This window comes from Cibotium barometz, chromosome 2, assembly GCF_041138505.1.
Source record: "Cibotium barometz isolate CiBa-2024 chromosome 2, ASM4113850v1, whole genome shotgun sequence".
Classification (NCBI taxonomy): Eukaryota; Viridiplantae; Streptophyta; class Polypodiopsida; order Cyatheales; family Cibotiaceae; genus Cibotium; species Cibotium barometz.
Genome location: NC_141047.1, coordinates 14,732,600 through 14,759,932, shown reverse-complemented (window position 1 = coordinate 14,759,932; position 27,333 = coordinate 14,732,600). Strand labels below are relative to the sequence as shown.

At 43.4% G+C, this 27,333-nt stretch overlaps 1 protein-coding gene across 1 annotated transcript in view; it reads right to left on the bottom strand.

The window, feature by feature from the left end:
• The window catches only part of LOC147640690 (plant cysteine oxidase 1-like), a 31,842-nt gene extending 7,544 nt beyond the window's left edge, over positions 1–24,298 (bottom strand). The window contains exon 1 of the mRNA XM_086808732.1: positions 24,217–24,298. The gene's annotated coding sequence lies outside the window, so the exon portion shown is untranslated. The remainder of the gene's footprint in view (positions 1–24,216) is intronic.
• Positions 24,299–27,333: the final 3,035 nt, after the last annotated feature.

The following is a 27,333-nucleotide window of genomic DNA, read 5'->3' as shown; positions in this document are numbered from 1 at the left end:
TTACACTCTACACACAAGGATTTTCATTTTGTGAGGGAGAAATGTTAACACGTGATTTGTGGAAAAACAAGGAAAAAGTTTGCTTCTTCATTGACCAATATCTAAACTTCTGGGATTTTCAAAATATATTATGTTAACCCTCACCAGAGACCTTCTAGGTGTCAACGACATCCACCACTTCACTTTCATTGTATTTAGTCTCGGGCATCAAAAAACCTGTCTTATTGTTATGTATGTTATATTTTACGTGTGTGCTTTGCTGATTGTCTATTAAAGATGCATCATGAGATCTTAGTTTTGGTGTTACAACACTTGTTTAGGTGTCAATTTAGTTTTGGAGGCCTAGGACCTATTTTTGACTTTTTGGACACCTAAAGGGTCTAAACCCTAGGCATTGTGTGAACCTTAGAAGTGAAAACCTAGAAAGTCCCATAAAAAGGCATTTGTAACCCTAAATTTTCATATGTAACAAATAGAGTGCTCATTTCTCCATCTGTCATGTCTATTCGCTTATGTATGTAAGAGCTCTAGTGTGCTCTCTCTATGAGTGAGTGAGTGAGAGAGAGGGTCGAGCTTCTTTTTTGGTGCATATGTGGTAGCGACGATGGCGGGGAGCTCTCGTGTGCTCTCTCTTCCAATGATGCAACCAAGTTTCAGCGCGAAGAGAATTGATTCATTCACAAGGTTGGTGACACAACCTTGAAAGCATTATCAAGCGTGCTTGTCTACACCGTTGATTCTTGTTGAGCTCTTGCATGCTCAGGAGGGTGGTGTGGTAAGTCCCCACGACACGTGACTACTACATCCATCATTCCCATGGTGTGAGAAGCAATACACATAAATGGCGCCGTTGATACTGAGGAAAGTCAACCGCTAAAGCGCTCATGCACCTTGGGCATTTTTGTGCTTTGTTTTTTTTTGTGTTTTTTTTTTTGGCTTTCCTTTACTAGTGAGCAACAAGTTGCTAACAAAACAAACTAAGTTTCCTAAAAAACAAAATTCATTGCATTTTTATACTATGTTTTTCAATTTGTTCAAGCTATCATCGTTCAATTTCATTTTGTCAAGTTATATTTGGTTTTGAATTTGCATTTTTTGTTCATTCATGTATGTATATATACACACACACACACACACACACACACACACACACAGTTTTTTGCATTTCTTGTTGCGTTTTTTTGTATATATATATTGTTCATTCTTGTGGTTTTTTTGTTATTTGCATTATTACACACACGTAGTGCCACAAGCTCTCACTAAAGGACATTATTAGTTAATGATTTAGATTCACGGCATTTGGAAAAGGCATTATACTTACTTTAGCATCTGGAAAAGGCCTTACCTACACACTCTCTTGCATGCACACACACTTGAGCGTTCATCAAAAATAAAAATTTGAAGAAGCAAGGAAAATAAATTGCATCTAACACACCTAGCAAATTGGCCCAAGTTTAAGACCTGGAACAAGCAAGACTCGAGACACAAGCAGGACACCTTAAGTGCTTAGAGACTTAGGCAACCTTACCAAGATTATAACCATCATGAAGGCACTCATGTTGGGAGATTACAAAGCCAGACATGCTTGCTATTGACCCTACCCTTGCACAAGAAATAGACTTGAGCTTGGTAAAGACTCCTTAACTAGATGTTGATGACTCTTTATCTTTGGGTGGCCCCTTAGACAACTCCCCGTACTAAGGTTACAATAGTGCATTGCTACTAGTCTACCAGTTAGCAATGATGATAGTCCCGATACTATCCCAGACTAAGAATTTATGCCAGATGGCAAAACCAAGGAAGAAGTTGAGCAAGAAGCATCCATGATGAGAGTTGTTGATGCAATGAAAGTGCAAACTGAGCTTAATGATCAACAATGACTTAAGGTTTTAGCATCTGCATCAAGTTTCTAAGGCACAAACAAACCACATACCTCTGAAGGTAGCCAAACACAGACTGGTGGCACAACCATCTCCAATGCTAGCAAAACATCTAGGGGACTCTTAGGCACATGGAAGGGTGGCATAATCAAAGCTCCAGATTGACAATATGATATTGCAAGACAAGTTCTCATGATAGATAGCTACATGGTGTTAATTGGTGTGAAATTTTAATTTTTCTTGGTGCCTCAATAAAACGTGATGAATCCATACCAAAGATTGCAAATTGTTTCTAGAGTGTAATATAGAGTGAGCAAAAACCACTGGCAAGCCTTGTGCGTGCCCAAGAACTGACACCATGCACCTTTGTCTCATCCCAAGTAGTGGATCTGACACCCCCAATAGTGGAGAAGTCAGACAAAACCCAATCAAATCTTCTAATCAACATCTTAGGGCCACCCAGTCCACACCATCTATACAAGAAACATGATATTACAAAGAACTCAATGGCTTAAGATGGATTACAAATAAGTACAAGGTTGAAAAATGGCTAATCAATTGGATAGTTAAAAGTCCCCAAAAATGAGAAATCCCCCTCATTAGAGCCATGCCCCACCAAGGTTTAGTGGGGGCTGTGTTTAATTTAGTGGGGGGAAGGCCTCCCCCCACTATATATGTGTCCCACCCACAACCTTCCACAAAAATAGGAAAAGGTAATTGAGAAAAGGTTCTATATCAAGTGTGTGCATGTGGAATCTTAGCCATTTCTCTCACCAAAAAAAGTGGAAAGATCCTTCGACCCTACAAAACCTTGAGTTTTTGAGAAGATTTGTAGGAATAGTAGGGGCCCTGGGACACGTAGATAGTGGGTTGTAAGAGCCCCGTCTAACGTAGCATTAGCAAGGGGACTGAAGCTCTCTTAATCACATAAATGAGTAGTCTCACGCAAGTTTTTAAAAATAACCCTTAAAAATAGTGGAACTTTAGATGCTCTCCAAGTAACGTTGAAAATTACTCAAATACGATGATTTCGGGTACTTTCGCAATTAATAGTCAAATTGTTTAGAAAGAAGTTGTAAAATTGAAGATTTCAATATTAGCCGATACCGATGAGTGTGTTATGCAGCTATTTTTGTGGGAGCTACTGAAGAGTAGGACATTAATTTTAACTATCTCATGTTAATGACCCTATTTAATAGGGTTGAATGTGAGACGGGGCTCTAAGACCACCCCACTACCCCTATAAACCCAGAGTAGGACGTGGCTCTTATATAGGCCACGCCCCCTGCCAGCTGTCTACTAGCTGTCAGCTTCTCGTTCCACTAGCTCCTCTCCAACTTCTTGGCTAGCCACCAACCCCCTTGCCACCCTCCACATCTCTTTTTGTAATGAGACATTTTTATTTGTACCAAGTAGTGTCCTTACGGATGAGAGCTGAAAGTAAGACTCGATCATGAGACCTTACCCCTTACCCCTTGCCACCCTCCACATCTCTTCCCCTACTTTGGCATCTCTGTCTTTATTTAAGCAACTTGGGGATTGGGGTTGAGATCTACTTTCCGGCCAGTTTTGGAGCTGGTGACCCTGAACTGGTTGGCTATTTCAATTCTCAACTTGGCTAGCTGCATGCAATGGTCCAAGGTAGTAATCCATCCCTCCTTATGTGACAGGTCTTGTTCTCAACCCTGGCAGGAAACATTTCTTCTGCCATATCTCTTTGCACTGGATCTGTCTTATTTCTGGCTTTCTTTGGTGCTGGCACTTCATGGGTTACCAGAGTAAGCTAGAGCAAGTCGTTGATTATCCGGACCAGTTCTTTTGTGTGCTCCTCCCAGCCCTCCATAGTATGTGTAGACATTTGGAACAGGTCTAAGGTCTTCAATTGCATTTGTTCTGGCTAAATCTGGGCTAATTCCTGCTCAGTGGACATCATTCTTCATTTATGGTTCCATATATTCATATTGATACAATATAGCATGGTATTGCATATACCTCATGGGATTTCATTTCTCGCATATTCAATAAGCGACTCATATCTTTGTAAGTTATGCACCATGTCCTTAGCTTTTGGACCACTTCCACATATCTAATAGCATCCAGCGGCTCCATGATGAATGGGTATAAAACAGGAGAGAGTTCAGGTAACCCATCATCTTCTTGCTGGACCCCAAATATTAATATGGGCTGATCTGGCATCTCATGGATAACCTTCTAGAGGTGTTTGTCCTGTAAACTTGAGTAAACAAAGTAAGCTCATCATAGAATTGGTTGCTTCCCCCAAAGTGTCTCCAAGCCCCTTTAATTCCTCCATTTGCAGTTCAAACTGCATCTTTACTTTATCAAATTCTGCATGTAGCCCTCAGAGCTCATACTTACACTCCTCCATGCACTCCCATCTGGGCTTATTACCCATAAGTAGTTCCAGACGAAACTGGGTTGCCTTAAGGCTTGCATTGGCAATTTGCCTTATTTCTGGACTGTCATCTTTTGGTGATACCATGACATCCGATGGATTTCTTAACACCTGACAGACATTTGGATGCTCTGGTAATTTACATCTATGAATGTCATGCCACTGTAGCAAAGTCCATACCTGCAAAAAGTCTCGGGTCTTCTTGAACAAAAGTTCAAGCTTTGACTGGTGGGTTACCCTATCACCTTTCGGAAGATTCTTAAGTTTCTCGACCCTTAATGTAGTTGTTAGCTCCTCTTCATAATTTGCTCTCTCCACATAGACCCACTGATGACCTGGTGTTAATCGAGTCTTTGGTGTTGAGTAGCCGGTACCAGGTGTGTTCATTCATGGTGGACTTGGCAAGATTTTTGGTTGCCAGGACTAGGACTCCTTGGGGTTGGTAAGCTTTTCTTTGAGTCTGGTAACTCTTGACTGGCAACCCCTTCTTTTAGACTAGCCAGAGTCATTATCTCGTGCTTGGCTAGCTCTACAGATACTTTGTAGGCCTAGCAAGAGTAATCCTTCATTGATCGGGTCTGGATTGTTCCTTTGGCCTCACTTGGTCCAGTGTCTTGTCAGTTGACTCCTTCCCTGACTGCTTTTAGGACTCTGCTTCCTTCCTCCGAGTACTAGCTTTCTTTCATGACTTTTTCTTCACCTTGGATGGCTCTGGTTTTGGTTTCTTTTGTGTTTCTGGCTCCTTGCCAGACTCTCCCTCTCATTCAGCCTGACCTTCCTGGTTCTAGGGTGGTAACGTATGGTCATCATCGTCATTATCATCATCATCATCACTACCGTTATCATCCTCCATCATCATCACTACCGTTATCATCCTCCTAGTCATCGTCATCCTCCTTGTTAGGTTCCTCTTCATTCTCCTCTTCTTGGTCACTGTCTGGTGCTTCTTTTGTCGGAATATGCAGTGGATATGAGGCAAAATGCTAAGAGCACAACGTAGCAAGACACGAACATGAAGATGAGAAAACACGAGAGAACCACCAGCATGAAAAACGCTGAACTATGTGTGGAAGAGAAAACGCAGAAGAGAGAGAGTGAAGCTGTATGAACTCTGCACTATATACAAGATCCGGTACACAATACCCAATATAATGGAGGGGGGGCGATACATATGGCCCTAGGCTGCTAGTCGGCCAGCCCAAAACAGGCCGACAGCAGCCAGATGTCCATGACCAACACAAAATAGCAGGTCGGCCAGAATATGCAGGTCGGCCAGGACACAATCTAGTCGGCCAGATCTGAAATCAGCCAGCCAACACACTACGGCCCCACATCCACAGAAAACAGGGAAAAAACACGGGAAGTGGGGAAAAATGGAGGAACACTGAGCAATGCTCTTGGGCGGGCACCATAGTTGTCAGGTACGAAACGAAGGTACGAAAAAACGGTACCAATACGGGACTGCTAAATTTTGAAAAATAAGTTCGATTGAAGGACGGTCCACTTTAAAAAACACTTGGAAAATAGATATTTGTACATTTTTGGCCATACTTTTAGACTTGGCACCATACCCTGAGCCCTCCTTTACTTTTTTAGTTCCTGAAACAAATCATGGCACCATACCTTCCTTTAATTTTCATTCTTTCAAACTAGGGAGCTCATGCTTTTCCTTTCCTGTGGACTCCAAACCTCATTGCCAAAGAGAAAGGGGGAGGGAGAGCCTAGGTAGTAGATATAGAGAGCTTGAGAGAGGGGGGGAAAAGCCTTGGTAGTAGGCCCTAGAGAGCTTGAGAGGGAGAGGAAGAGAGAGATGGGGTCCAAGCGGGCTGCCTTGGGGGCCTGAGCAAAGGACACGTGGGTACAGATAGGGCAACCGACGAAAAAGGACAGGTGGGTACAGAAAGGGCAGCGGGGTACAACGGCGAGCAAAGGGTGGGTGCCAAGAAAAAAAAATCGACAAAAAAGCATCCTTTTTTATCGTACCGTACCGGTCAGGTACGAAACTATACAAACCGGTACGAAACGCTGCAACAAAACTGTCATGAAAAAAAAACGTCCCAGACCTCGTACCGTACCTCCATTTCATTTCGTACCAATCTTTACGTCTTTGTGGTCTGGTATGCGTCCCGTAGACAACTATCGCGAGCACACTGAAACCGATCCCGTCAAGTGGGAAGACTCCGTTGGACACCCACACGCTTAATAGCACAACTTTAAAACCACAAATTTGAAATGGACAACTTAATACAACTTGAAATTGAAATGAAATGAAATGGAAAGATGGACACCAACGCTGGGGCCGGAACGGGCCGACCCCCCCTCAATATATGATATATTTATTGGGAGTATTTAATAAATACAATGCTCCATGGGTTCCAAGAACCAGATGATGTCCATGTACATATGAAAATAGTACCAAACAAGTAGGCTCAAAGTCGAAATTCGATGTAGATGCTCGAAGCAGAATGACCACTAGCGTGGTCTAGTCTCTACGGTCCTGTGCTTTCACTGGACTCCGCGGAGAGCGCCTCACTGGTGTTCCGAGACCACGCACAAACAGGCGCTCTCGTACTAACGCCTGGCTCTCCCGATCTCAGCACCTTTGGACCGAGATTCTCCAATAGAGCTTGGACAACCCGGCACCGAACGGGTGTGGCCGTATAGGGAGTCGGGAATCCCTTATCAAATTTAACACAAAATACTTTTACTTAAATGTGAAATTCACTTACTTGAAGGTTGCAGATTGTAGACCAATACCCGAGGTATTCGTGTGTGTAGCTACTGGAGTGGAATACCAAGATGTAGCCTCTAGGAGAAAGAAAACACCGCCTATTGAAAGGAAGTGCAATACTTGTTGAAGATGGCCCACGTCTGCCTGCAAGAGAACAAGGCAGTGTAACCTGTGTGTATGCAGCCGCCTGATAGAGAGCTCACGCACCCTGCTGAGAAAGAGAACGGGTGCAGCCGCCTGTAGTGCAAAGTAAACAGCCGCCCATATGACAAGCTGGCGCAGCTGTCTAGGCCAATACAACCGCCTGTAGTCTGTTCTGCTGTCTTGTATAGTGGGCAGCCCACGAGTAGAGGGAACAGCCACCACAGATGGTACAGAAGCGCAGCCTGGACAGCATATATGCGACTGGGTGAACAGCAGCGCAGCAATGTTATACAGTCGCTGCCTGCACACGTTGATACACAGCAGCCTGGGAATGGTAGACGGTGGGCAGCTTTGCTAAAAAGACAGGCGCTTGCAGCTGCCAGTAGATGGTGGGCAGCCTGAAGCGTGCGGAGTCGGTAGAGCAGCCAGCCGCCAGGGAAAAGCAAACGTAGGAGGTGGTCGCCGTCTTTGTTTTTACGAAAGAAGCTGGAAGCGGTTTCATGCCCACCCTTGAAAGGGAAGGTTTTCTTTTATAAAATTAAAGGTGGAGTTACACTACGCTTGCATGTGGGTGAGGAGTGTGGGTAGGTGACCATGCCCACCCCCACACTCACTTAAGTGGGGCTCCCCACCTTGGCCCCTAAGTGGGTGCCCAAAGGGGGTGCCCACTTTTAAATGAATGTGAACACTTTAACCTTATAAAACAAAAGGTTAGAAATAAAATATTAAAACAACATGTGCGATATACTTACCACCTGTTTACATGCACCAAAACTCGTTAGAATATAGAGCAGACTTCACGACTCACTGGGCAGGCGTCCCCGCTCAAGTAAGTAACACGTCAAGCAGGCAAACACAAAAATACATGTCATGCGAAAACAGTTTCAAACATGCAAAATATGTGTGCATGTGCAAATAGTAACATGGACATATCTCCCGTTCATGGAACAAGTACAAAATATCTGTCGGCACAAAACTGGCACGACATAAAAACATAAAAACCTGGTCTTCCTATGGAGTGACAGTCCCATAGGTAAGACACAGTTCCAGGCACGAGTTTCCCTATGGTGTGACAGTCCCATAGGCAAAACACGGCACGAATACTGGCTCTTCCATGGCGTGACAATTCCATGGGTCGAACACAGTCCAGGTCATACACGGGTGGCACCAGTCTAGCTCCCGTCCATACGACACCATCCTGCTAACACATGGGTGGCACCAGTCTGGCTCTCGTCCATGTCAGCAAAATACTGGCCTCTTCACATGAGACACCGGCCTGGCCTCAAGTGAACGAGACTCAAAATCTGGAGATGGACCAAATGGTCGGCCAATTGGTGACATCCCCCCGGGCTTCTAAAGAGTTGACCTCAACTGAAAAGCCTCAAGATATGCCTGCAACAATTCTGGATAATCAACAAAATAGTCCTCATTTACCCACTTTGCATCAATAGGCAAATAGGCAAATAATTCTTAAACTTCACAAGGTATCTCCTGGAAAGCTTTCCTGCAGGTAGCTTTCGCTCCTTGTGAAAAACAATCTGTTCTGGCTGGAGGTTCTCCTCAAGCTCTTCAATTTCTGGCGGATCTTCTGTGACAGGCTCATCAGGATCTGGCCCCACATATTTCCGAAATAGACTCACATGAAAAGCATTGTGAATCTTCAATTGACTAGGTAAAGCAAGCCTGTAGGACACTTCATTGATCTTCTGAATCACCTTGAAGGGTCCATAATAGCGAGGAGAAAGCTTAGGATACGATCCTTCTCGTCCTGGCCTCTTCCGAAGCCTAGCCTTCTCAAATTTCAGCAATACCCAATCACCTTCTTTGACTTCCATGTCCCTTATATGCTTGTTAGTAGCCATTTTATGCTTATCCTGAGATCTTGCAATGGCTGTCCGCACCTGACCAAAGGCAACATCCAAGTCACCAACATATTCATCAGCTGCGAATATCTCATCCTTTATTCGAAGGATGGGTGGCAATACCACTTTGCCATAGATAATCTCAAACGGAGCCTTTCCCATGGAAGCATGGATCGTATTGTTGTAGGCAAACTCAACAAGTGAAAGATACTTCTCCCATGCACTCTTTTGATCTGCCACATAACACTTCAATAAATCCAACACGGTTGAATTTGCAGCTTCACTTTGGCCATCCGTTTGGGGATGATAAGCTGATAAAAACTCAAGTTTAGTTCCCATATTATCAAACAAAGCTCTCCAAAATAGGCTTGTAGTCCTGGGATCTCTATCCCCAACAATGGATTTAGGCATACCATGATGCTTGAAAATATTAGCAAGAAAAAGCTTTACCATATGATCAGCTTTAATGGTTTTCTTGACGGGCAAGAAATGAGCTTGCTTGCTAAACCTGTCCACAATAGTCCAAATAGCGTCATTCCCATGCTGGGATCTAGGCAAGTCCATAATAAAATCCATAGTGATACTTTCCCAAGGTTGCGAGGGAATAGGCAATGGCTGAAGCAAACCTAGAGGCTTTTGCCTGTCAAATTTCACCTTCTGGCAAGTAATACATGCACGCACATAAGCCTCAATGTCTTTACGCATGCTCGGCCAAAAGAAATACCTCTGAATCATGCGAGTAGTAGGCTCGTTTTATTTTTTTCGCTTGATTTATTTTTTTATTTTTTATTTTTACCAAATGCACACTACAATGGCAACCACCCCATATAAAACTAGGCTGCGATTCTCAGACCTTGCCACCCGGCTAGGTTGACTCCAAGAACCTACCAAGCTCACATGGCGATGACTATCCCAAAACAGCCCAAGGCATCGGTTTAGAGTACTGACAACCCTGCCTGCATGACTCTCCTCACCTACCAAGAACCATTAAGGCGATAGACCACATATACCACATACATACATTTGAATTTTTATTTTTCTTCCTTCCTCTTTTTTTTCTTCTCTTTTTTTCTTTTTTTTTCATCATTTTTCAAAGGCAATGATTTGAAAACCCTCCCTAGGCTCATCATGAAAATCGAGACTATTATGGTCATTATAACCCAGGAATAAGAGAGAAAAGTTCCTTCCACTAAAGTTCTTAAGCACTTCCAAGCTGCTACCTACCATTAAAGAGAAAAAATATAGTCAATGCAACACATGCCTAGTTAAGATGAATGTGGTAATGACCAATTTCTACTACAGAGCTCAACAAGAAACTCATAGAATTAGTATCCTTGACTAATAAACTCTAAATCTTTCCAAAAGAAAGAATCATATAAGTCAAGTACCAAGCAATTGCAACTGGATTAACACAACTCACAATCCCCATTATTACACACACCATGCAAGTGATACCAAAAAAATAACCAAATATATCGGAGAAAATACACCTGTGGAACACTGCATATCCTCTGAGTAGCAAAAATTGCATGTCCAAAAACAATCTTCAATACTATGATATCACTGTTCCCAAGTTACTCCCCCATCTTCTTGCACCTAGCAATGCAAAAATGCAAAGAAAATACCATATCTGCACATACTAACCATTCAAACAATTAGATTACAACTTCCAAGAAACATAATGTACCTAAAATTGAAAACAAACAAACACAAAAAACCAATCCACATGCAAACCGAAACAAGCAACAAAAACACATAACAAATCACACAAACAAAACAATTGTTTCTTTTTAAAGCTTTTTTTTTGAACTCCTAAACCCTGGTTCTCACACGCAAAATATATGCGCCGAGATATCCCGTAGCTACTAACTAGCTAGTGATCTCTCGACGAAGGCACCAAAAAATGACTGGCCTTCCTACTCTCTAGTCCAACGCACTAAATACCCACTAAAACAGTGAATGCGTCCTAAATAACAACCACACAGCCTAAATCCTAGAAACACACACCGAAAAGACATCTTTTTGTATGAAATAATTTACAATGTTTTATTTACACACCCACACAGACACACAAATGGAAAAGAACAAACTACTACGACCCAACAGATCATCAAGACACAACTTCACCATTCTAAACTGAATAAAGAAATTTAATGTCAAAATGGTTTTTGTGTAAATTGTTTCCAAGAATTTAATGAAAAAGAACCAATATTTCCAACACTTCCACGTTTCAGTCAATCTGCAACAGCATCACTGCATTCAACATTTAGCTAATCTTCACTTCACTCCACTCTTCACTCTCTCTCTTTCACACTTCAAAACTCTTTCTTTCTTTCTTCTCTCTCTCTACTCACTATTCTCGTGAACTCTCTTCTTCTTCTTCTTTCTTTCTCTTCCTCCTCCTAAAACACAAACACAAGAATAATGCACACAATCTAATACATTCTCTCACACTCTCATGCTTTTACTTTTAAGTATGCACCATGTCAAAGTGATCAAATCTCTTTCTCTCTCTTTCCTATTTTGCATGTACACACATAGCGCAGCCATATTGCCCTCTCTCTTCTTTCCTTCTTCTTCTACCCACACACAGTGTCTCCTCTACTTGCTATGGTTCCCCACCTTCTCTCTCCTCATTTTAGCTGGAGAGCATGGAGACCTCCCACATGCACACACACGTTTCTCTCTCTCTCTTTATGTACAGAGTTCACACACATACATTAACAACAAACAAACAAACAGGCTTACCTCCTTCTCCTCCTCCTCTTGTTCTTCACGTTAGCCAGAGAAAGAAACGCTCCCTCTCTCTTTCTCTTATATGCTCTCAAGAGGTTGGCGGGTACCAACGGGCGCTAAAACTACCCACCCTTCCATTTTTAATTTGAAACTTTTCATTTGTAACCACATTAAGGTCTCCAAACTTGCGTTCCCACCTAACCATCCTCAAAGCTTGAGCTCGAAACTCATCATACTAACCCTCGTTCTCTCCCCCTCGATCTCTCTCTTCTCTCTACCCACTTACATACAACCTCCTCTTTATGTACAAAACAATGTTAATCGTCACCATTCCCATGCAATGTGCATACACCAATGGACAACATCGACAATCATGATGCATGCAAATACCATGACATTCCACACACACATGCTTTCAAATACTATGAAAATACATCCAAAATGACCATAATTGACCCTTATTAAACCCTAAAAATTGCTAAAAATGGCTTCGATCCAGGGGTCATCACGGTGGCATGTGCTCCACGAACTCGAAACTCAGATGAATGTGACTTACCTGCATATGGTAATGTCTCTCCATGAGACAACTCAGAAGGTAAAATTTTTCTGGAAGCAGACCTGTCACCATGAGATACATGTCTTGCATGCATGTGACTTTCATGCCCTCCATGAGCACTGGCATACATATATCTGTCAGGCTTTGTGCCTTGTGGAGAAGATGCATGTCGAGACGTGACTGTCACCTCTTCCTTTTGCATAAAAGATTTCAACCTTTGAGATGCGTGATCTCATTGCTTCAAACGAGGTGGATTTCTGAATTTCAGCTCTCCGTCATGCCCCGCTTTAATATCACCTTTGCGGAGGAGGTAGGCAAGTGCCAACTCCCTTAGTTTCTTGCCCACTTCCCGTGCCATTGATTCAAAAGTTACATCAGCCCGCAAAAGTTTTCTCATATGTTCCATTTCAACCCTCATAGCATCAAACTCTTGTTCAAGCATAATTGTCTTTCCTGGAGACAGTTGACCCTTTGATTCACTATCAATAACCCTTTCAAGGGGCTTGTGTCTACCTCGCAGGACATCAGACCCACCAGAGGCACTAGATGAACCCCTCGAATTTGGCACTTCCAAAGGGTTGCCTTGGCTGTCCATTGTGTTTTAAGTTTGCTAAAAGCGGGATGTCCAGTACACAGGTTCGTTTCCCCACTAAAAAGAGGGAAACAACCGTGCTCTGATACCAATGAAACCGATCCCGTCAAGTGGGAAGACTCCGTTGGACACCCATACACTTAATAGCACAACTTTAAAACCACAAATTTGAAATGGACAACTTAATACAACTTGAAATTGAAATGAAATGAAATGGAAAGATGGACACCAGTGCTGGGGCCGGAACGGGCCGACCCCCCCTCAATATATGATATATTTATTGGGAGTATTTAATAAATACAATGCTCCATGGGTTCCAAGAACCAGATGATGTCCATGTACATATGAACACAGTACCAAACAAGTAGGCTCGAAGTCGAAATTCGATGTAGATGCTCGAAGCAGAATGACCACTAGCGTGGTCCAGTCTCTACGGTCCTGTGCTTTCACTGGACTCCGTAGAGAGCGCCTCACTGGTGTTCCGAGACCACGCACAAACAGGCGCTCTCGTACTAACGCCTGGCTCTCCCGATCTCAGCACCTTTGGATCAAGGTTCTCCAACAGAGCTTGGACAACCCGGCACCGAACGGGTGTGGCCGTATAGGGAGTCGGGAATCCCTTATCAAATTTAACACAAAATACTTTTACTTAAATCTGAAATTCACTTACTTGAAGGTTGCAGATTGTAGACCAATACCCGAGGTATTCGTGTGTGTAGCTACTGGAGTGGAATACCAAGATGTAGCCTCTGGGAGAAAGAAAACACCGCCTATTGAAAGGAAGTGCAATAGTTGTTGAAGATGGCCCATGTCTGCCTGCAAGAGAACAAGGCAGTGTAACCTGTGTGTATGCAACCGCCTGATAGAGAGCTCACGCAGCCTGCTGAGAAAGAGAATGGGTGCAGCCGCTTGTAGTGCAAAGTAAACAGCCGCCCATATGATAAGCTGGCGCAGCTGTCTAGGCCAATACAACCGCCTGTAGTTTGTTCTGCTGTCTTGTATAGTGGGCAGCCCACGAGTAGAGGGAACAGCCGCCACAGATGGTACAGAAGCGCAGCCTGGACAGCATATATGCGACTGGGTGAACAGCAGCGCAGCAATGTTATACAGTCGCTGCCTGCACACGTTGATACACAGCAGCCCGGGAATGGTAGACGGTGGGCAGCTTTGCTGAAAAGACAGGCGCTTGCAGTCGCCAGTAGATGGTGGGCAGCCTGAAGCGTGCGCAGTCGGTAGAGCAACCAGCCTCCAGGGAAAAGCAAACGTAGGAGGTGGTCGCCGTCTTTGTTTTTACGAAAGAAGCTGGAAGCGGTTTCATGCCCACCCTTGAAAGGGAAGGTTTTCTTTTATAAAATTAAAGGTGGAGTTACACTACGCTTGCATGTGGGTGAGGAGTGTGGGTAGGTGACCATGCCCACCCCCACACTCACTTAAGTGGGGCTCCCCACCTTGGCCCCTAAGTGGGTGCCCACAGGGGGTGCCCACTTTTAAATGAATGTGAACACTTTAACCTCATAAAACAAAAGGTTAGAAATAAAATATTAAAACAACATGTGCGATATACTTACCACCTGTTTACATGCACCAAAATGTTGGAATTAGGGTTGCAGGAATGCACACACAACTTCAAGAAGATGAGGAAGCTTGAGCACAACACTGTAGTGTATTATGAGTGCCAAAAATGAAAGATAACCAACCCTAAAAGATAATGGGCGTATATACAATGCACGGGGGAAAAAACCTCCTAGTGAGGGAAAAAGTGCCCCGGCGGTCCTAAGTGTGTTCACACACATCACTACTATAATATGGTAACAAATCCCCCATGGAGTGATGTGGTGAACAAGAGCTAGCACTCATGTATAGGGAAGTGTCTAGCTATGTGGACGAATCCACAAAAGGGAGTAAGCCCAAAGCTTTGCGAAAAGCTTCGAACTTTTCACGAGGCAGAGCCTTTGTGAAAAGGTCTGCAAGGTTATCCTGTGTTGGCACATAAGCCAAACTGATCTCTCCTGCAGAGAGTCTCTCCCTGACATAATGGTAGTGCACCTCAATGTGCTTCGTACGAGCATGGAACACTGGGTTCCGCGCAACTGCCAATGCGCTCTGACTGTCAGTGAAGATGGTGGTGGCAGATGGCTGCCCAACACCCAAATCAGCCATAAGGCGTCTGAGCCACACACACTCAACCGTAGCTGTGAAAGCTGCCCTGTACTCAGCTTCACAACTAGAAGTGGCCACAGTAGGCTGCTTCTTGCTCAACCATGATATGCATGAGCTTCCAAGCATGAAGCAAAAACCACTCGTGGACACGCGTGTGTCATAACAACCAGCCCAGTCAGAATCTGAAAAAAACATGTAAATCTGGCGGCAATGATCCCCCCTTGGGATAAAACAACCCAAGATGCCGAGTACCACTCAAATAGCGAAAGATACGCTTCACTGCCTGCCAATGCTTAATGCCTGGGCTATGCATAAATCTGCTCACCTGTGAGACTGCAAACTGAATGTCTGGCCTCGTAATGCATACATAAATGAGGCAACCAACAGCTGTCTGATAGAGTGTGACATCCAAGTGATCTCCAGCATCATGAAGACTCAACTTCAAACCTGTCTCCATTGGAGTAGCAATAGGCTTGCAGTCTTCAAGGCCAAATCTCCGCAACAATGTTTCAATATACTTTGTCTGACACAAAGCAATACCTCCATCACACTGCTTAAATTGTATCCCCAAATAATGATGCAAATGCCCCAAATCTGACATCTCAAAAGAGGCATTCAAATCAGCCTTAAAATCAGCAATATGACTCTCATTTGGTCCTGTGAGCAGCATGTCATCGACATAGAGAGCAATGATTAGATGTACACCATCCACACGTTTAACATACAAAGTGCTTTCTGTTGGACTATTCTGAAACCCATGTGCAGTCAAATATGCATGTATTTTTTCATACCAAGCTCGTGGAGCTTGCTTTAAACCATATAAAGCCTTTTTTAACCTGCACACTTTGTTTTCCTGCCCTCTTTGAACAAAACCACGAGGCTGCGATACATACACCTCCTCATGCAAATCTCCATTTAAGAACGCAGTCTTTATGTCCAGCTGATGTACATTCTAACCATTATGAGCTGCTAATGCACAGATGCTACGAACAGTGGTCATACGACATGTGGGAGCAAAAGTCTCATCAAAATCAATGCCCTTCTCTTGAGCATAACCTTTTGCAACAAGCCTAGCCTTATGGCGATCCACTGTGCCATCAGGCTTACGCTTCAATTTGTATACCCACTTAGTGCCAATGGCCTTCTTGCCAGGGGGCAAGTCACATAAAGACCATGTACCATTCTTCATAATAGCATCGTATTCTGCTTGCATAGCAGCCATCCAATTTTCTGAACTTTGTGCCTCATCAAATGAAACAGGCTCACTTTCATCGCACATACTAGAAACAGCCAATGCATAACAATCTGACGCATAAGAGGCACCATGAGAGCCAGAACGAGTGCGACTAGACAAAGGGGCATCCAACTTGCTGTCACGCAAAGTTTGCACCAGCCATCTAGGCATATTCCTAGAGCCCTCAATCTCTTGTCTCTCATCCTCAAGTGCATCATGCACATCTGCATCAGATATAGGCTGATCTGTGCCATCATTTAAAACCTGCATAGGCTGAAAAACTGCCTCATGAGGTATTGCACTTGACTGTGCACCACTGAAAAGAGGCAACAATGTATCATAGACATCACGTGAGCTGATATCTGTCTCCTTAGTACATGAAACCAAGGGCTGAACTGCATCTTCCACAAATACAACATCACGGCTAACCAAAATGCGCTTTGTCTGTGGATGATACAAACGATAGCCTTTGCTCTCAGCACTATATCCAACAAAAATACATTTGACAGCTTTGTCATCCAATTTTCTGCGATGTTGCACAGGCACTAATGCATATGCCAGGCAACCAAAAACACGTAAATGGCCAACAGATGGCTTGCGGCTATACCAAGCCTCATATGGAGTGACAACCTGTAATGCTTTGGTGGGACACCTATTTAGTACATAAGTGGCACACATGACAGCCTCAAGCCAAAAACCATGTGGTAGACTTTGACTCTTAACCATACATCTTGCCATTTCCATGAGAGACCTGTTTTTTCTCTCAGCCACACCATTTTGCTGTGGTGTATACGGCACTGTACATTGGTGTTTTATCCCACGCTCAGCCAGAAATGCATTAAATTCTGAAGACATATACTCCCCCCCTCGATCTGAACGGAGGGTGCCCATCTTACTTTCTGACACATTTTCAGCCATAACCAAAAACTGTTTGAAGCACAAAAACACTTCGGACTTTGCCTTCAAAGGATATACCCATGCATGCCTGGTAAAATCATCAATGAAAGTCACGAAGTAAAGGTAGTTTCCAAATGATGGAGTTTGCATGGGACCACAAACATCACTGTGAACAAGCTGCAATCTGCGTTCAGCTCTCACTGATCCATCTTTGGGAAAGGAAGCACGCTGCATTTTACCCAATATGCAGCCCTCACAAACATGCTTGACAGGTGCCTCAAGCTTAGGCAAAGAAGACACCATTTCAGATTTCTGCAGGCGCAGCAAACTTGCAAAATTCAGATGACCAAAACGTGCATGCCACAGTTTTGCATCTGAAATAGCCTGCGTATCCATAATAGCACATGCTGAATCCTCTACACATTTGCCATCCATATTGAGCTTATACAGCCCTCGACATAGTGAACCAGATGCTACAATGATGTCACCACAAGAGAGATCATGAACAGTACATCTGTCATCCACAAATTTTACAACCAAACCTGTTTTGGCAAATGCGGAGACTGACAGCAGATTCTTTTTGATCCCTGGCACATACAATGCATCAAAAAGTGTAAAGGTGTTGCCATTTGCAACATTCAGCACAATCTGTCCAACTCCTTCAACGGGATAAGAGGAGTTATTGGCACAAGTGACAGTATTCCCTGTGGGAGCAGACTCAAGGAAAGTGAATAAACTACGCTGCGAGGTGATATGCTTAGTGGCACCACTGTCAAAGTACCATACATCTGAATCTACTGCAGACATACATGTGTCATGCAAAGATGGGTCATAACTGCACTGCGCATTGAATGCCCATTCTGTATCTAGCACAACATTAGCAGATTCATTGTTAGAAGGAGAGGCATCTGCAACAGCCATACCAGCCTCTTTCTTCTTAGCCTCTTTCGCAGCCAGCTTAGGACACGCTTTGATGACATGATCATTTCCCTTACAGTACTTGCAAAATGTCTTTTGTTTGTCACCCTTCTTCTCATCTTTGTCTTCCTTCTTTGGTTGCGCAGCATTTGCAGATTTCTGCTTACTAGAAGAAAAGCCAGCTTTACCTTTCCCGCTTCTCTGACTAGCAACGAAAGCTTGATCTGCGACACGCATAATATTCCTGTTTTGCCTTGACTGGTCTTCTTGCAACAAAACAGAAACTAACTCCTCAAATGATAAGGCATTGGGATTGCCTTTCATCATCAAGCGAAGAGTGGAAGCAAAACCCTGATAAGAATCTGGTAGACCATTCAAAACAGTCTGCACAAGTGAACTGTCTGACAAGATTTCATCTGCAGAAATGAGCTGCTCTTTGAAATCCTTGATCTTTGTCAAAAAGCTATCCATAGAATCACCTTCGTTCATATGCTCACTTTCCAACTGTTTTCGGAGATAAGCAACACGAGCCTCATTTCTTGCCTGATACAATGTGGCAAGTACATCCCAAGCATCCTTAGAAGTCCTGCAGGAGCGAATATGTGGGATAATGGTACGTTTGACAGACAGCGCAATCAAGGCATGAGCCTGCGCATCTCTACCATCCCAACGAATCTGCTCTGCTGAAAGTGGTGGTTCTCGAACAGCTGCTACAGCACTTGTGCCTGCACCATCATCAACAGTACCTGTTTTTGATGTGTTTGCAGCATTCCCAGCCACAATAGGACGTGCATCAATACCCTGCACAATGTTCCATAACCCCTTTGCTACCAATACATGTCGCATCATATATGCCCACAATGGATAGTTGGTGCCATCCAACTTATCCTCAGCAGCCAACATGCGGAATACATCATTGTTGTCAGCCATGGCCAATGACTGTACTACTAGATGTAAATGCTGTCTGTAAGAGGTAAACCTGTATAAAATCGACCTGTGCTATGTAGCACAGCCCAAAACAGACGAATGGGCACCTGTCCTGCAGATTTTAATCTTGACAGAAAATCTGCACAGTAGGACGATTTTGCCTGCGCAGTACTTGGAATGCAAAAACGGAGGGCGAAATGACTTCAGATCAAAATTCACGGCATATACTAACCTGCAGACGCTCGTGAAACCTCGTTGCAATCGGAGGAGATGAAGCGGCAGGTGCCGGTGATGCTGCCCGGGAGGAGGAAGCCTGCTCTGATACCAATTGTTGGAATTAGGGTTGCAGGAATGCACACACAACTTCAAGAAGATGAGGAAGCTTGAGCACAACACTGTAGTGTATTATGAGTGCCAAAAATGAAAGATAACCAACCCTAAAAGATAATGGGCGTATATACAATGCACGGGGGAAAAAACCTCCTAGTGAGGGAAAAAGTGCCCCGGCGGTCCTAAGTGTGTTCACACACATCACTACTATAATATGGTAACACAAAACTCGTCTATATACAGAGCAGACTTCACGACTCACTGGAAGGCGTCCTCGCTCAGTAATAAGTAACACGTCAAGCAGGCAAACACAAAAATACATGTCATGCGAAAACAGTTTCAAACATGCAAAATATGTGTGCATGTGCAAATAGTAACATGGACATATCTCCCGTTCATGGAACAAGTACAAAATATCTGTAGGCACAAAACTGGCACGACATAAAAACATAAAAACCTGGTCTTCCTATGGAGTGACAGTCCCATAGGTAAGACACAGTTCCAGGCACGAGTTTCCCTATGGTGTGACAGTCCCATAGGCAAAACACGGCACGAATACTGGCTCTTCCATGGCGTGACAATCCCATGGGTCGAACACAGTCCAGGTCATACACGAGTGGCACCAGTCTGGCTCCCGTCCATACGACACCATCTTGCTAACACACGGGTGGCACCAGTCTGGCTCCCGTCCATGTCAGCAAAATACTGGCCTCTTCACATGAGACACTGGCCTGGCCTCAAGTGAACGAGACTCAAAACCTGGAGATGGATCAAATGGTCGGCCAATTGGTGACACACACCCACAACAAAGGCTCTTTGTGAGATAATGTACAGACGGGAGATGACCAAAAACCCAATTTACAGCTTTATGATTTCACATACTAATAATTATGGATGCAGGTCCACACTCACTTATAAGTGACCGAACAACTTATAAGTTATTCACACTGGGTAGGACCAATTTAATGCACGTGGCAGCCAATAGATGCCCACTTGACAAGATTTGGGCCAGTCTCTTGTAGGCGTCCCCTTTTGGACCAGAAAAGCACACGACTGGGCTATTTTCAGCAATGGAACTCTATTACAGGGGGAGAACTCCAGTTTTGCATGGGCGCCAGCTTTTTGGTGCATGGGAGGAGCTGGTCGACTGGTTCTACAGCTTCCTACAGCCATCTACCACTACCTACCACGACGGAATTCAACCAGGTGTGTAGCCAAGTCTGGTCGACTTCATCTAGTGACTGTTTTTGATGCCGGCCGACTGTTAACAGCCCTAAGAAGCTGCTGGTCAGGGCAGGGAAGTGCTGGCCGATTTGTGGGAGAGACATCCTCTACCGATCGGAGACCATCTAGCTTGTGAACTGCTGCTGCTCGACTTCCCTTGTGGCTTCTGAGAGCTGGTGGACTGCTGCAAATAGCCCTTCAAGGCTGGTCGACTTGCTATGTGAGCCAAACAAGAGGAAGATGAAGATGCAAGGCTATCCTGAACTAATGTGGGCTGTCCATGGTTGTCCTACATGTGCTTTATGCCGGGAATGCTCTCTGGTGTTGAAGATTGACATCAAATTCAGTATATGTTTTGTTTTCATACTGTACTGAAAGAAATAGATGCTAGCTAGTGGAGAATCCCTGGACACCCACAAAGTTGTATTTGGAAGCAGACTCCTTTTTGGTAATCTAACCATAAGGGGGGGGGGCATCTTCTGGCCCCTAGTGTGGTGTACTGTGCAGAGCTATTATCTTTCTTTTATCTAGCATGCTTATGTGTTTATTCAGTTTTCATGATTGATAAGATTTTCGTGTTACAATTGCCCTTTCGTTAGAGGTCCCCCCTATACGAGCAAGGAGGACAAGTTGGATGGATCCAACTATGCTCATTGGAAGCTGAACATGCGGTCTTGGTTCATTCACAAAGGTCTTTGGGAACCTGTTCAGGGCAGTGAGAAGCAGCCCGAAAGTCCCTCGAACCCGCGTCATTGGACCCAAGATCTGGAGGATGCATTCCTATTGGAACTTGAAGATTGGGAGAGCCGTGATACGAAGACACACTCGGCGCTAGTGCGTACCATTTTGAAGGAGGTCTCACCGGCTGTGCAAACCATCACTAGTGCTTATATGGTCCAAGTTGGAGGCTCTCTATGCTAGGGATTCCTCCATGCGGGCTGTTACTTTGTAGGGTCAGCTCTACAATCTTGTGTTTTCTACAGGTAGCTGCAGGCGTTCTTAATAAAGGGCAAGGTCATCCATGACCAGTTTGCTCGCAATGGGTGCTGCCTTGTCCTCTCCTCAGTTGGCTGCATTAATCCTCACAAAGCTTCTCGTGGAGTATGATGTGAGAGTGTTGCATTGCTAGGTCACAATCCATTCATTGGATTTTGATGACCTAAGCTCCTTTCTCTGGAAGAGGAATCCGTCCTCATGTAACTACAGGTGACTTATGGTGGGGATCAGGCACTTTCTTCGGTGCAGAAGAAAGTTCGAAGTCGATGTTACTCTTGTGGTAAGAAAGGTCATTTGGCAAAGAATTGTCAGTCCAAGAAGAAGGCCACAGCCAAGGTCAACGACAAGTCTTCCTCAAAGAAGAAGAGCATGTTAGAAGTCATCTCCTGTCTTTATCAGACACCAGGGCCTCTGTTGTGGGTGTGCCCGCCCTTTGTAGGTGTTTTCTCATTTTTCCCCACTCTCCATATTTTTTCCCCGTTTTCCATGGCTTGGGTGGCTGCCCTGTGATGGCAGCATGTCCTAGTAGCTGGCTGACTGCATGGGTTCATCACCATGAGCTGGCCAACTGATCATTCAGGTCCACGACCTTTCACTGCTGGCCGACTTGATACAACTGGCTGACTGGTGCAGTTTGCTGGTCGTGGAGAATACAGTCCCTGTCAGCTGCCCCTTCTACTGGCCGACTACTCTCTTGGGGCCATATAAATGGCCCCATAGCCCCCTTGCCATTGTATCTTGTTTACACTTCGAGATCTTGTGTATATAGAGCAGAGTTACACGCATATCTCTCTCCTTCTCTTGTGCTCTCTATTTTCTGCAATCTACTTGCTCTTGTGGTCTCAAATTTGGTTATCATCTCTGTTGCGTATTTTGACAGGGCAAGCACACTACTCAAGACAGTGAGTCTGATTCGTCTTCTAGCACGTCCGGTGCTCTTAGGACAGTCCTTGCCCAAGAGATCGAAGGTGTGCTTCTCTAACCATATGGGACAATCTCTCCTCACTTGCTACTTTGAGAAGGGGCTAACAGTAGCTCCATTTTCAATATTTTGTGAAGCTATGAACAAGATGTGTTCTATGCTCATTGCTTGTAGCAAAAACTATGGACAGGATGTGTTCCAAGTTCATTGTTCAGAGGTTGCTAGGACATGATGTGTTCACAGTTCACTGGCAAGGGATATTGGGTGTAGTGTGTCCGGCATCTCATCATTCTAGTTATTTTTGGAGGTTCCTATGGGCATTCGGAGTCAAGCGGATTTTTGTGTTGTTCACGGTGGCATTTTTTTCGAGGAGCCAAGCTGGCATGTAACTTTAGCAAACACAAAGAGACCTCAAGTTACAGAGCCCGGCTCATAGAGAGACTCAAGTCCATGAGTAAATCTTAAAGGCAATCTTATAAGGACGGAGATGCACCAAGATGGAATCTGAGCACTTCAACACAAGAAATATGCGTGCATGATTATTAGAATATCACTAAGAAGCCAAACAAGCCTTGAACATATTCAAAACATCTAGTTGCTCCTCATTGGCCTCATCAATAACAAAATCCATAAGACTAATAGTCATCAAGACGGATTCCACTTTCATCTTTCAACGATGTCTAAGTAGCCTTGCGGTTGCAAAAACGGTATTGCTTCTCTCCCTATGGCGACTTCCTTCAGCCTCTGCAACATGGTTGTCACGGTACGAAAATATGATACCGCACAATATGATACCGTATGGGAATTTTTGGTACAATATGAAATTTTCGAATATCATACGATAAAATACGGGTTTTTTTTAACACTTATAAACTATGGAGCTTCAAGCTTGAATGTGAGGGAAGGTTGGGAGGAGGAGGAGTCTACACTGCTTGAGGAACCAGAACATGGAGATGTGTCTCTCCCAATTTGATCTCCCAATTGTCTCCAAAAAAGAGCCTCCATGGATAAAAGGTCTCCCAGTGTAGCGTTTATGACTAAGGGACCAACCTTGCACAAATACGAGCAGTGCATCTAGGGTGATAGGTTTAGGGACTCCTCTATAGATCAAAATGACCCTATCCAAATCTTCTCCCTCGTACATAACTTGAGGATCTGACTGTCTAGCCTACCTCTAGCAGGGATCTCCAAGTGATGTAGCAAGATTCTCTCATCCTACCAATCAAGTGTACACTACCAATCTATCTTGCCAGATTTTTTAGGTCTCTCAGCAACCCCGTATGGAATACTGAGTGGACATGAAAGTTGCGAAGTATTGCGGGCATTTGGAATCTTCATTCAACAGGATTTCTATTTTTTTTTAGCATTTGGAAAATTTTTTCTCAAGGTAGGGTGGGGAGGGGAACTCATACCGTACGATATCGTGTGGTACCATACCGTACGAACTGTACGGTACGAATAGATTCGTACCAGTACGAGAAACAACCATGCTCTGCAAGATGCCTAATAGTGGCCCCCTAACTATCATTGAATAGGTCCTACACCTTCTAGGAATAATGAGTCAACTTTCTAGATTTACCCACTTTGACGTTTCAACTTGCCAATTAAACGACCATTCAATTTGGGCTTCACTTGAAGCGCCTACAAAATGCACGAATTATCATGAGTTACTAATGTGCACATACCGCACATACCTGGCTAATGTACCCGGACTCCAAAGTAACTCTGCCCCCGCCTAGTACTTACTTTTGCCTCCGTGATAATCTCACCGGAAGCTGCATACAAGTAACAAACGCCAAATCCAGTTAGTACAACATCGCTTTGCAAAGAAGATTATGCAATAAACAAACGCATCCTAACTAATGGAATACCCCGAGCGTGTAGATCTCCGGAAAGGCTCCCCTAGGCTTGACTAAGGCCGATGTGCACATGACATGTTGGTAAAGTGTTCTTTAAGTTTTCAAGCTTTTGTTAGTCTTTTGTGAAGAAGAGGTGTTGTGGAGATTCTCTGGCTACAAGTTCTCTATCTTCTATATGGCTTATCTCCTATACACATCTGTTTCTCTGTATTAAAGACCATTGCTTATTTAATTAAAGAAAAAGTAAGGATGTCAATGCACAACCGATTTAGAGAAGTCTCACATACATCTTTGCTACAGTTTACTCTTTCACAATGGGTTTTATAGTTATTGGGCTGAATCTCGAGACTGCAAATGCATTGGATTTTAAATCAATGGAGCCTTTTGATCCTTTTATCATCAGATTATCCTCAAGCTGAATCGCATTTGATGTGCCTTCATCCCAATTGGTGATCCCTCTAATGACCAAGCCATTATAGATCTCTTCATTTTTCAGACTGCGGATAAATCTATCAAATCAAATGATTATTTATAAAACGTTCAGGTGGTGCACAGCGAGAGTTTAAATACTTCAATCAGCTCATAAAATCTCTAACCGACTCCCCATCATTTCTTTTAGCTTTTTGGAGGCTTGTGATCTCTCAGTGTTTTTCTCACAATAGCATAGCTAAACCATAAATGTGTGCTCCATGAGGGGCACCAAAGGAACGTCTTCTTTTACAAAGCCCAAATATGAATGTCTACATCGAGTCGCCTGCTGGATCTTCCTTGTACTCGTCATTCTTGCAATACAGTACATGCTCCCAGGCCACGGTGAGGGGGGGCTGAAAAGGGTTTGAGATACCCAAACTTTGTTTTACAAGTTAATCTCAACAAACCCAAGTATTAATAAATAATCCTTTTAGCCTTTCATTGCATGCTACCCAACTAGTCCCCAAGTACTTAGAAATAATCCTTTCAAGCTTCACCAATTAGTCCCCATGGGAACATGGCTTACAAACATGATCACAATTCCCAAAGTATATTGTGAATCCAAGGAGTCCTCATAAATCTGAAAGTAATTCATGAGCAAGTGCTCTGGTGCCAGGTGTATAGCCTCTAAGCCATGCTTCCATTGAGACTGCTCAATCGGCATGCAAAACACGCCTGCTTGGCAAAGATGGTACACTTCAACCACTCAAAAGGCCATTATAGAGCATGTTTCTCAGTGATAATCACCTTTGCTTTAAAAATACAAAGTTGTCACACTCTAGGCAACGCACAAGGGAACAACCAAACTACGTGATAGTACACCGCTTGCACACCATGAGCTTGAGCTTCACCTAGTTAGTAGTGATTGTCCCATCTTCCAACACGAGTGAACTGGATAAAAAGCAAGACGGCTCGGCAGGAGCATCTTCGGAAGGTTTTCAATCAATCAAATGAGTCTCCATTGATCTTGATGTATATTTATGCATGGGCTGAGAACCATCTTTGATGCTTTTGAGCACGATGTTCCATTGGGACATATACCTGGCCTTAAACAAAGGTTTTGGCTTCCCGCTTGGACCTGTGCCAATGTGTATATGCCTAGAAGCACTTGTTAAACATATATACCATCATAGGGCCTAACAAATCTTAAGTTACAAACAATCATACGAAGAGGAGAGAGAAAATTAATCAACGAAAAACAAGCAAGCACAAATAAGAGAATGAATACTCTCCCACGGCACACCCTAGAAAACTTTAAAAGAAAAGGACCGAACCAAACAATGTTAAGAAACTTTAAAAATCACCGAAACTACCTTGTCAAATTTAGGCTTTAAAAGCTAGACAAGTACATTACTAAACCATAATCAAAGAACTCAGAGAGCAACTAATGACAATGAAAGTCCATTTTTTAAAAAAAACATGACGAATTAACTACCACAGGTTGAACAAAGACAAAAGTGCACACTCAATCTCAAATTTGTTCAAATATGAAGTATAAGATTATCACCTTCAGCATACACAGCGTGTGCCAGGTGTTATGACATCCCAAGAATAGGTGCAGGTGCAGGTGCCCAAAAAAAAAAAATCCAAAATAGAAGAGAAAATTTTTATACATGTACCAATGAGTGGATATTCTATCAATTCTCCGAAGGTGAAAGCCACATTCAACCATGATGAAGATTTAAGCACGATCTGGTACCTCATGTACTTGCCCAACACCCATAAGATATAATCTCACAAATGAAGATAGCACGAGCCGTGTGTGTGAAACTGGTACCAGCAGATAGGATTGTCTCTACAAAACTCAATTATAAATTATGACCAATGTGTGTCTTCATGCTTAAAAACTGAGGTGGCCAAAACTCTCTATATTAAATCTGCCCAAGCTTCCCATAGCCATTCCCCCCTAACTATTCTTCATCAAAACCCTCCATTAAATTGCTGAGAATTTTAATTCTCTGCTGATTTTCTCATTCTCAATCACCTAACTTACTAGAGAATCATCAAAAAAGCTATTGATGCCAAAAAATCACAATAGGTTTAAATAATTCAACCTCCAGATAAATCATTTAGAAGACTATTGATGCCAAAAATCACAATAGCTTTAAAGAATTCAACCTTACAAACAAATTCATGGCAAGAAATTCCTCTGATTTTGAATCTTCTTGCACATGTTAAGCTCTTGCCATACACGCTCTGGCCGATTATCTTCATTGCTTTTGAAACAATGGAGCAAAAGGTGGGATAAATGAAAATATATACCATCATAAGGCCAGAAGAATCTGAACTTACAAATAATTATAATGAAAAGAAGAGAGAATATTAATCATTAAAAACAAGCAAAGCAGGAAAAGGGAAGGGGGGATGTAAAAGACCCACAGTGATAAATAATAATAGTAATATAAGCATATAAGAAATAAGACCACACCATACAGTGTTAAGAGACTAAAAAATACATCAAATACTACTTAAGAGGGTTAG